The sequence below is a fragment of the Amblyomma mixtum genome, chromosome 6 (assembly GCF_055824585.1).
Source record: "Amblyomma mixtum isolate Tamu chromosome 6, ASM5582458v1, whole genome shotgun sequence".
Taxonomy (NCBI): Eukaryota; Metazoa; Arthropoda; class Arachnida; order Ixodida; family Ixodidae; genus Amblyomma; species Amblyomma mixtum.
Genome location: NC_143017.1, coordinates 56,003,186 through 56,015,748, shown reverse-complemented (window position 1 = coordinate 56,015,748; position 12,563 = coordinate 56,003,186).

Genomic DNA, 12,563 nt, shown 5'->3' with positions numbered 1-12,563 from the left:
ATTAGTAAACATTCCAGCCATTACAGCCAGTGTGAATCTCTTTATCGGAAACAGAAGTAGACGCATTCCTAGACTACTTCTATTGATAGCATTCTCCTAGCGCACATTCACTTCCACATTTTTACTTTCATCCGTTAATGCGCATGCAAGGCAGTGACAGTGCTGCGTAACGCGCTTTACAGTTGTAAAGAAAATGAGCACTTATATATTCCGCCTTCCTATTTCGCCTATTGAAGTTCCAAAGTTTTTTTGAACAGCCGACGCGTCTTGCATGTAAACCTTGTGCTTATTGGTCCTTCCACGTTGCTTTTGATTACATTAAGGATTGTCAGCAAGGACGTTGGCCAGGCTGAGTATATGGTGGCGCTTGTATTCCAAGTGAAGGAAAGATAATGACATGCTAAGCATAGTCATTGTGAATAACACAAGCGCCACAAACACAGACACAAGGGGAGAAAACAGCGCTTACTCGCAACTGAAGGGTTTAGTAAGAAGCTTCAATAAATACACACACTTCACCAACCCACAGCACTCACGTGTCAACCTATGCGCGGGACTATTACCTGGGACTGTCATCCGACTATTTAAAAATCTTTCTTTCGGAAAGGCTAACCGCTGGATCGCTAATATGGGAAGTCCCGTATTTTGATACAAAAAATGCTTCCACTATCTCTCTTGTTAGTCGATATCGATGACGGCACAGATCACTCGTTCTCGAAAGTAGCGGAGAGCATTCCGTTTTTCTTTTTGCTGCTGAAGTTTCCACAATCCGCCACCATATTGCTTTAATTATCCCCTATGAGATTTACAGGCGAATGGCCTTGATAGGAGAGATACTTCAAGCAATCTGATGGCGCATTGCCAAAACTGCAGCAACAAAAATAGAAAAAGGAACGCTTTCCGCTACTTTCGAGAACGAGTGTCCTGTTCCGTCACCGATATCGACTAACAAGAGAGATAGTGGCAACATTTTTCATATCAAATACAGGACGTCTTTTGTTAGCGATTTATTGGTTAGACTTTCCGGAAGAGAGATTATTTTAGATACATGGATGACGAATGCAAAGTAACAATATCCCGCCCAGTTTCCTGCGCATAAGTTGACACGTGAGTGCTCTGGGTTGGTAGGGTGTGTGTATGTATTGAAGCTTCTTAATAACCCCTTCAGTTACGACTAAGCTCTGCGTTCTCTCTTTGCGTCTGTTTCTGTAGCGCTTCTGCTATTCAAAATGAATGTTTCTCAGCTTGCTCAGTTATCCACCTTGATGCAAACCACAGTGCCAGTCTCATATAGAGGGGATGATGGCACCAGTGAACTGTCGTTACAACAAAATCCCAATGTTCCGGCCGCCGCGGTGGCTCAGAAGTTATTGCGACTTACCCGAAAGACGCGGGCTTAGTTTAGGCCACAACAGTCAAATTTTAATTGAGGCGAAATTCTAGAGCCCCGTGTGCTGTGCGGTGTCAATGTACGTAGAAGAACCACAGATGGTCGAAATTACCGGAGGCCTTCACTATGGCGTTCCTCATAGCCTGAGTCGATCTGGAACGCTAAACTCTAATAAAGCAAACCAAACCAAACCAAACATCTTCTTGCTGCTTGTTGGCAATGCGGTCTTTGGGCAGTGGGACGATGCGGCCGAGCGTTTACTTAGGTTTTGGGGAAACGCGGATGACTGTCTCTCGTGGAATGTGCGCCAGTGCTTCAATTACGCCGCTCACATATGGTATCACAATGCGAGTGTTTTTCTTCGCTCACTAGTAATTGGGTTCTGTATCCTCCAGAACCGACGACAGGACACGCGCTGAATGAATAAAGCTCCGGGTGTAACCTTTGTTCGGCTGACTGGTGGACACGACGGCTTCTTTCTTTCGTATCTCGGGTTCCCTGGACCAGAAGGTCTTTCATACCAGCTGATAATTGGCAAACTAGTTAAATCAACGAAAGCCTTCTGGTTCGCTTTATGATAAGAGTGTATGTTAAGGTAACGTCAGCTACGTGTCGGTTTGCTGTTGTTTTTGTTGGTGTTGTCCTTGGGGGACAAATGGCGAGTGCCCATTGCGGGGGTGGGTTCCGTGAACGCAAAGCTCCTGGTCGTCTTTACTTTTATTGCGAAAGCAATACTACTTGCACTTTCCAGGGTGACCACCATCGTGCCGCGGCGGTGACCACCATTGACCTTAATTTGACCTTGATTGCATTAGTTGGATTGAATTGGATTACACTGGATTACATTAGATTGGATTGGATTAGATTAGATTAGAGTAAATTACATTGGATTGGATTCGATTACATTGGATTTGATTGGATTGGATAAGAGTGGATTGTATTGGATTGGATTGGATTGCATTGCATTGCATTAGATTGGATTGGATTGGATTGGATTGGAATTGAATGGAATGGAATGTATTGGATTGGATTGGATTGGATTGTATAACCGACGCATCACCACAAGTCTAACCACAAGCCCCACCACCAGCTACACTACCAGCTGTACCATGGCGTACGTACGGATATTGCTTTCGCAATTACCGGGCTTAACCAAGCTAAGCCGCAGCGAATTTTTTACTGGCGCGTCAATGAAAGGCAGCGCGTTTTTTTTCTCGTTCTATCGCGAACTGAATCGCTGTCTCGACCCTGTAAAGATGCGTAAGGATGTTATGCATCTCTCGTTTTTCCAGCAGTCCACGGCATAGCATATAGGCACGCACGTCTGAAGCATGCTTGATTGGAAACAACATTCCTATTGTGAAGCGGACTACAGCAGACAGGAAAACAATGCTTTCTTTTGATGTTTCTGCTTTGAGGAATCCTTTGCGAATCTGCATGGGAAGCTTACAGCGTACGACGCTTCGCGGAGAGTAAAAGTTTTTAAGAGGCTTCCTCACCAATTGACTGGCCACGCAGACTTTGAAGTATTTGTACAGTGAAAGTGCTTCTTGCGGTAGTGTCATGTTCCTTGAACTTCTCCTTTTTGGGGCACTTTTTTATACTGCGTCCATGCAACCAACCGTTTGTTCCAGTGGCGTTGCAATATCGCTTTGTTCTTTATCGCTGTCACAGTCATCATCGCCGCATGTAGATGGCATGGAGATTCATAACAGTCGTAGCCTTCCCTATTGCTATGGGCTCGTGCGATGTATAAAATTCTTCGTTGAATGTTCAGTGAAGGCGAAATTTAATGCTTCCGGTGTGTTTAATGCGGCAAAACATTAAAGGCCTGACTCGTTCACTGTTCTGACTTATCAGCCGTGTAACGCAGCAATCTTCGAACCATAGTCCATTTCTACGAAATGCTGTTTCTTTTTCAATTATATTTCAGTGTAGAGACCTGAATAAAATTTTCAGTATTCTCAGAACTACAGCGCTCATGCTGCACTTCTGTTTCAATTAATAATTTCTTCGCAGCTGCGGTGTGATTTTTGTTTAATAAAACTTAATTACTTTGAGTTACTGCTCGCACACTGCCCTACTTACATGTGCATCTAAAATATGTTGAGTTTATACTGATATTTTCGCGATCTGGTCTTTCTTTTCAGGTAAGCATGGCTACCCTCTTGTCGAAGCTCTTGTCGAGGTGATCATTGGTAAGTGCTCTCCTATTGATCCTCTCGAAGCAAACATGGACAAAATTCCCTCGGCATTAATGCGCAATTGGAAATCTCGCCCAGTGCGCAAGTATATGTTAAGGCAGTTTGTTAGTCTGCCACAAATTCTTAGTTTCTCAGACTACGCAGACGTGGTTAGAAATAAATCTATTGAATAATGAATAATCAAGACGTCTAGTCGTCAGGCCTAGAGGCAGTAACGAATGATTCAGGGTTTCCCAGATGATACTAAGGAAACAATTTGTTTTAATTACGAATGTCTTGATCATCACTTAGCGCTGTTGTCCATTAACGTCTGTGCACAGAGTGGCCATTGCGTCATAGTTTGGCACATCGTACATTTAAAACATTTTGAAGGAAACTTTGCGCGAAAATTGATATATGCCGGAAAATTTGGGTCATGTCATGTAAGGCCGCTTCCGTCATTGAATGGCAGTGGCCTGCATTTCTGAGCTTGAGGTCGCCCATGAGATCCTTGCCTCGAGCTACTGCGTTTCGCTGTAGGCAGCGTGGAAGAACACCTGTCGACTAACAACTTGTTGTCGGTTAACCCTTTACATATCTTTCAATGCGGACTGGGGAGCAGCCCGTGAAGTACGCCTTAACATGTGCCTAAATTTTACCAACTTCAACACTGCGACGAATTCCTTTTTGTACAGCAGTTGGTGAATTTTAGATTGACCTAAATAATTAATGACGATTACTAATCAATGCAGCTGTTTCATCTCCGAGTTTATTCTGTCAGATTGTCGTATTATGTACTGCTAAACCTGTGCGACCAATGCGAAAAATTTGTTTAAAAACGGTAAAAGTGAGATTTCGTTGCCGTTCTCCATAAAGGCTCATAACTGATCAGACAGAAAATAGATGAGCTGGGTAGAAGGAGGGCTCCCTGCTCCACAAATGTATCTTGCTCCCAACTGACTTTCTTCAAGTATTGTTGTTTTTTCTTTTGTCGTGTATTTTATCTTGAAAAGATAAAGCATACCGCCACTGCTTTTCCAGGGATATTAGGGCGGGAATATTCGCTGCAAAGGACAGACGCGCAGACACACGTGTACGCCGGTTAACTCTTTTATAACAACTTGTGAAGTGCAAGCGAGCTTGACATTAGGCCCTGAACAAATAGGGCGACTAATTTTCGCATTAATAGTGAGTCTGCGAATGAAGTTAGCTGAGTGAAATTGCTTCCTGATCACAAAGCTGGTACATAGGTATGAAGAATATATTTATTCGGGGAAAAAAAAACGGGGGGGGGGGGCTTAGCAGTCACCCATCACTTCCTTGAAATAAACCAATAAGATATACCAAATACATTTCACCTTTGGGCGTAGTATATTTCAATAATGTAGGTCCTCATAAGAACCGCTTTTTCTCACTACATTTTGTAGTTTCCAGCTAACAAGCGCAACATCCTTGAACCTCTGGATTTCGAAGAGCATACACGGAGCAGAGGTCTGCAACGGTTCTAATTCAGTAGGGTGAGATTTTGGAGAACTTCGTTGTAAATGCTGGACAATAAAATGAACCGACAGGACTTGAAGCTTGAAGGACTTAAAGGACTTGAGAGAGGACTTGAAGCTGAAAAGTGAACGATACGAGTGGTTCACTTCTCTGCTTCAAGTCCCAAATCCCAGTTCCTCTTCTTCTTCAGCGGGCTGATTGAATGAAGACCTATTTTTTTTTCTACTGCTCTAGCACGGCCTTATTTGAAGCACAGAGAGGTTTATAAGATCAGAACGGAAGCCAGAGTTAAACTACGCTTTCTTTGTACAAACACAAACAAGCTCAGCAGACAGCGCTTTCATTCATTAATTGTTTTCACGCATATTTTACCCGAAGTAACGTTCAGCGTGTGTTCGGGCGATGCCACATCATCGTTACTCTTGCAGAATCCGGCACCGCACCCCTTTAGTTTCCCGTAGAAAACCGCTCAGGTGAGATAAATCACGGCAGCGGCTTCTGTATATTCGGAACCTGACCGTTAGATGAACTGGACATAATTGCAATGCTGCGGACCCAGCGCACAGAGCGAAAAGCACTGGCAGCTCGGGACGCTGCTCTTCTATCGTTTCTCCTTTATGGTCTTCTTATCTCGGCAGCTGTCTTGTACGTGCATGTCTGTAACCCGGCTAAGTTAGTGCACTCCTGCACGAGCTGTGCAGGGTAGTGTCATTATACCACCATGAAATTTACGATCTCTGGCCGTGCAGGAATTAATGTTCTATCCGTCCTATTTACACTACCTTTAATGGCAGATAAGAGACTCTATGCAGTCGTATACGTGGCCTGGCCCATAAAGCTGATTTTACGACCCCACTGTACTTTCTGGCTGACCTGCAGCCACATTCATTGGCTATTAAACAATCAGCCCCGCCAGACCGTAGCTGTAACTCCTCACTAGATTTACTAGACGATGTGAGTTTTTAGAACCAATAATAGGCTGTCTCAATTTATTGAGTTGCAAAGCGCCATGGGGGCACCCGCACGCTGGTTGGCGTCGATCACCAACTCAAGAATAAAACTTTGGAAAGTAGGCATGCGAAGCCTTGACACTTCACCATCGACCTTTTCTATGCCGGAAACTTCGTATTGAAACACAGCACATGGGCACCGTACGATTGCACATTGTTTTTTTTTTCTATTGGTCCTCACATCAACGCTTTCTTTCGCAGATTAGCAGTGTAATTACGCTCAATTGATATCATTCATTCATTTATGCTCGAACCAGAGCTGTACGTACAGATCGCACTTAATACGTATCGGCAGTAATCGGTCAACTCAAAGGACCTTGGATTAGTACTACGACGCCATGTAAAAATAATTTTGTCATTAACAGTAGGGAATTAACACCATTAAGAGAACAGTCCCCTGAACTAAAGGCAGATAATTTATTCAGCAGTTAGCCTGATTCGTTTGTTCGCTATATGTTCACCGGATTTTCTTACTTTTTCTCGTCGAAGTAAGGGGTGATCTTGGAGCAGTGTTGCGGCGCCGATAACCAGTCTTTAATATTCGTAGTGTCTTTTTTGCACCTCTTTGATCGAAGGTTTTTTAAGCTCATGCATTAAAGCCAAATGGAGATTTAAAATTATTTCTCCTGATGACACAATCGTATGAAATGTAGATAAATATTTCCAGCTACTTTAAATATTATACTAAACAAGTCAAGATCACGTTTAGGTATGTATGATGCTTAAAATATTATGAGGAGCATTGTCGTGAATCAGTTAGGCGGGCTGGTTAATAGGGAGGGCGGGGGGCGGGGGGCGGGAGGATTAAGTATGTGCTTGTAGCGGCGACAGGGAAACAGAGGGTGAAAACTTTATATCCCGGGGTGTGATCCCAAGCACGCAATGCACACCCTGAACGCTCTTCCGGAACCAAATGTGGAAAAATGCGTTTTTGTTTTGTCCCCTAAAATTTTGAACCCAGCCGACGCGTGTCCCCCCCTCTGTAAATCCTCCCTTCACGACCCGCATTAGTACGAGGTTCACAAGCCGGAGGATATGGCAGTATTACTTCCTTCTAATGCCTTCGTCTTGATCCTGGCCGTTTCCTTCTCCTAGAAAGTGTCACAAGCCCATTAAGCCCTTGTTTTATAGCGCAGATTGAAACGAACCAAAACAGTACTTTAGAAAACTTGCTTCGGGGCACAGCTTAAAGGTAAAGTAGGACATTTGCAAGGCAAATTTGTTGATCATGATTACCAGAAGCAGTTAAGCGCAGTTATTCCTTTTTTCTTGATCCCGTCCTCAGACTTAGCAAGTTAGCGTTAAGCAATGACAGCAGGCAGTCTACCTCGTAATTTTTGTTCCAGGAACAAAAAAAAATCATCCATGCTTGTTTGTTTTTTTCGTCTAGATATTGCGATAGTACTTTACGCAACATTGCGTTTCCTTAAATGTTTTCTGCCGTGTTCACATGCTTATGTAACAGTACTGCGCATAGCAAAGAGCGCTGATGCGAAAAATTAGTTTTCAGCTCCTTAGCCGCTCCACTGCGAGAGGCTTGAAATGATGAGCATGGCTGTATAGCCGCAGTCTTCGCCACGCGAGAAACGTTCAGCGCTTTATGGCCTCCTAGACGACAGCGACGACGACGACGCCACGTCGTAACCGGTTCGCTTCTAACGTTGTCGCTGACGTGCAAAACGAGAGAGACGATATACGCCCGCTAGGGACACGACGCAGCATAAAACGCAGCCACGTGTTTATATTTTTCTTCGCCGCTTTTGAAGCCATGTACTTTCAGTGGAAGAAAAAAAAACGTTTGAATTATTCAGCAGATGTTCTCTCGGCAGTTCGCCGGTTACTGCTGTGCTCTCGACGTGAGCTTCATGTTCTCAAGGCAAAAAGAAAAAGTATGTCATCCCGGTCGGAGCGCAAAAGGAAAATCCCCTCGCTGCTAGCGCTTTTTCTTTGGAATCCAACAAACAGAAGACAATACGTGAGGATTAACTGCTCTTTGAAAGTGACACACTCGTGTCGCTTGCCAGTGACTTTTCCTCATTTTTTTTTTCTCTACGTCTGATGGTTTCAGTGTTGGCAGTCGAAAGCCAGTCTCGTGTTCTGTAAGCTTCTTGGGAACAGCCCATGTTTTTGTCATCTCTGCAGCGCGCCTTTCTTCGTACCGAAAGTACAATTTTGTTCTTGGGTCTTTTTCTCTGTCTTCAGGCACCGATTTAAGGTTCACACATACTACCTCTGATCGGCAATTCATCCATCTTCCGTGAGAGTTTTTTCTAAACGGGGCAGCGCTTTTATGAAATATACTGTATCAAATATGCGTAAGGACACCTTACAGCGATTTGTGAACACACGGTATCTGTCGCACTTATCTGACGCGGCAGTATTCAAAGAATGCAAACTTCCACCCATTTATCAAAACACTTCTTTATGCACTTCATTAAACGCTACTTGTTCTTAATAATTTTGCACATATGTTGACTGATTTAGTGTTCCTCGTTACGCTTTAGACGTTCGCGTATCATTCCCGAGTGGTCAGTACATTACCACTGCGTACAAACCCCGCTGCCTCAAACTCCTACCATTTACTGTGTGACCTTCCACAGACTGCAGTCTTCCTATTGGTCCCGTCTGTTTATTAGGTCTACTTCTCTCTTCCCCTTATCTCTCTAGTATTCACGGCAAGCCATTTATTCTTCAGTGCACATGCCTCAAGGGGCCGCAGACGCAGCAAGCGTTCAGTAGAGTGGTAAACGTTTCATGAAACTAGTAAGAAAACGAAGAAATGAGCGGCGGCGCAACAAGGACACTAACAAGACAGGGACACCACATGCGCATGTGGTGTCCCCTCTCTTGTTAGTGTCCTTGTTGCGCCGCCGCTCATTTCATCATGCACCAACTCGCCCCTCAGGCCATTCTTCTGTAGTAAGAAAACAATGTCTGATTAAAATAAATTTCTTACATCTTGAGCAGCTATATCTGCATAACTGATATGCATTTGGCATGCAGAGGAAAATAATAATAAACATGTAACCATTTAACTTAAGGCAATGAACTTGGCAGGGTGATTCCCAGGATGCTTGGCTATTTCTCTTGTAAAGTGGCCGCAAATACTTTCATTTCGAGCGTTACTGTGTTGCCTACGGGCGTAAGCACACGTATTTTATTCAAGGCGTGAATTGGGTTTGCAGTCGGCTACCTGTTACGAGCCGTCGAAGAAAATCAAAGCTTAAGACCGGGTATTTTGCCACCTATTCAGTGATAGGGAAAATTATTGGGGCACAGGCATCCAGCGCACTCATGGGCACTCTGTGGTGGGCAACAGTCTCGCCCCTCCTTTATCAGCTTCTCAGTATGTTTCCTTTTCTTTGATGCAAAAAAGTTCCCATTGATACAAGTTCCCTTTGTTTTTTCTGCAATCCAGGGAGCTAAGATGAGTAATATGAGTACACCCAGAATAGCATGAAAGAGGTAAAAGAAAAAAATTAGCTTTATTCGTTATTAAGTAAGTAGAGAAAAGAGACGCAACAAGAAGAATTACTCAGCTCCTATGAAAATAACTGAGAAAAACGCAGTAAAAGTTACAAGGAAACGATCAGAATCAGAATAGAATCAGAATTGGAACAGAATTAAGAGTCGAATAGAGTTGGAATTGGAATACAGTCAGAGATAGAATATATTGCATAGGAAAAGAAGATTGCTGTCGCTTTTCCTTCGCATCTGTTTTAGTGATCGCCCCGAAATATTCCACATATGACGTAAAATACCTATTCCCCGAACCACCTCGTCTGTGGGCGCGTTCCGTGATTCCATGAAAGGCATTGTGATATTTCACCGCGTGTAAACGCAAAAACTGGTAAATTGAATGCAACACGGTGGGTCAGTAGGGCAGCTCGCCTCAACTGTCATACCCGTTCTTACACGATACCCACAAACGCCCGATGTTGCTCCTGGACAACGTAACAGTTTGCACGCCCTTCGTCATGAGACAACAAACTTTTTCTCACTTGAGCAAAACACGAATGTCGCCTGTGTCACAAACAAAGCGTTGAATATAGTCACAAGGAGAAAGTCGCGCCCAGCTTTTGCTACTAATCAAAAAATCTTGCGTTGCGTAACGGTGTGCGCGTGGCACCTCGGAGGCCAAAAACTGTCTTGCTGTCGAGAATGAATGGATTAGTGCTGCCCTCTAAATTTCGGTCGTTGAGGCGCCGGCTTCTTCAGGTTTGCATAAATACGCCTAACTAACTGAAACCTCCGTGATGCGACAAAAAAAAAATGTTTTCGAATTCCTGCCCCTGAGCAAGATTCGGCGTCAAAGCCTAAGATGACTTTTTGGCAGTGCCCAATAAATGCAGCTATTTAGGCCCTGCTAGCTGTGGCAAAACTTTGTTCACAGAGGTGAACATGCGTTACAAACGCGCAGAGTAAACCTAAACACACCCACTTGCTTCCCTGACCTTTTCTCATCTTCGAGCGCAGCATATTTTTTTTTTTTCTCAGTTCTGCCGACCAAGTTATTTTCAATTCCTTGACTGCGATAGTGATGAGTCGCTATATTTAGTTTCACGGTTCCTCTCTGACGTGTGAAAAGCGCTCTCTTACTCTAGGTAATGGGGCTCCTGCCGGATTCGCATGTATCCTGTTTAATGAGAGAGCACGTTAATGAACCCCAGGTGGTTGAAATTTCCGGAGCCCTTCACTACGGCGTACTTCATAGCCCCAGTTACTTCGGGATGTTAAACCCGTATAAACCACAAATCATAAACAGCAGTGAAAAATTGGGCACAGCAATCGGGCTATGACTACGTGTGACGTACAACGTGGGAGCTCTTCATTCGTTAGAAAACACGTAATCCAGCTGTTGTCATTCTTAGGGAAGATGACCTTTTTCGGATAAAGTAAAAAATAAACATGAACATGCGCTGCCCCAAAAAAGTTGGCCGTTGAAGAACCAATTACTCCATAATTTGTTCCTGATTTTGTCTTGGTGAAATGACACCAGTTTTCTGAATTTCGTCTGAGCGCCAGAATTATAAAAGATATGTTTAATGAAATAACATTGTTCCTCTCTCATTTAAAGCATGATTTTTATTTGATCACGTTTACCGAGACATGGTTTGAATCATATGATGAGTGTCACCCGCTCTCTGTACATGAGCGCTTCTCTTGTTTGCGAGAGAAAAGCGTGGTGGTGGCATTATAGAGTATGTACGCTTCACTCATCACTTTAAAGCAATAACCAAATGCAGTGCTGTAACTGAATATATCAAGTGTTTAACTTTGCGCTGTTCTTGAGCGTTATTTACAGTCGTCTATCGGCCCCCTTCTAGACTGGTGCCTAGCTAGTTTGTTTGTTTGTTTGTTTTATTTTATACAACGCCTACTTGAATTGAGTCTTTCAATACAAACGCAAACCGCGCTTTTCGGCTGTTTCAGTACAAATGCCTCTCAGGAAAACATAATTTATCTGCAGTTCCAGGAAATGGTTGCCTTAACCATGTCAGAACGCTATGCATTTACCCACAAGGATAGCAGCTTAAACTAAAACAACGACTGATCTCTGCGTTACAAAATGTCCTTCAGAATAAATTAAATACGATAACCTAATGTCTGCTGTAAGCAATCCTCTACCAATGTTTTGCATCGTGCCTAGTTAAATCCCACGTACATTATCTTATCACAAAAGCACTAGTCCAAACAAAGCGTACGACACTTTTCTTTCTCTTTATATAAATGTGTTTTACAGCAGCTTGCCGCTTACAATCCGAAAACAAAACATGAAAATAAGATAGCCTTGGATAAGTTGCGATATGTGCACAAGAAATAGAGAGGAACAAACTCTTTCAAGTATTATTCATTATTAACGATCAAAATGACCTTCACGTATTAGAAAAAACGAAGCAAATTACACGCTCACGTTAAGAAGGCTAAATGCGAGTATCATGAAAACAAATTATCAGGTATCGTAGGAAATACGCGCTTGATTTGGAGAACACTAAGGGCAATTATCTCGAAACAGCATTTTTCTGCGGAAAAGAAGCCCAGTTTTCTGCACAATGACTGACTGACAAAAACGGCACAAACCTTTTCAATACGGACTTCCTAGAAGTTGGTGCCTCAAATATAATTCCTACAACACCCTTTTCAACAACACAGGAAAATACAACGCTCTCAGACAGTTATCCCTCGCCCCAACTTGCACGGAAGAAGTATTGGACGCAATCATGTCATTGAAGGAAAATTTCGCGTCAGGCCGTGATGACGTTCAAGCTGCCCCTCTTAAGAACATGCCTGCTCTGATAATTCCGGTTTTTACATATACTATACGCAAGTGTATATATCAAACAGGGATTTTTCCAGGCCAAATGAAAATCGCACATGTTTGACCCATTCATAAAGGTAACTTTATTGATTACTTGAACAACTAGCACTTACATATTTCCTGTGTATTCGATCTGCAGTTTGGTTATGAAAATTTTTGTG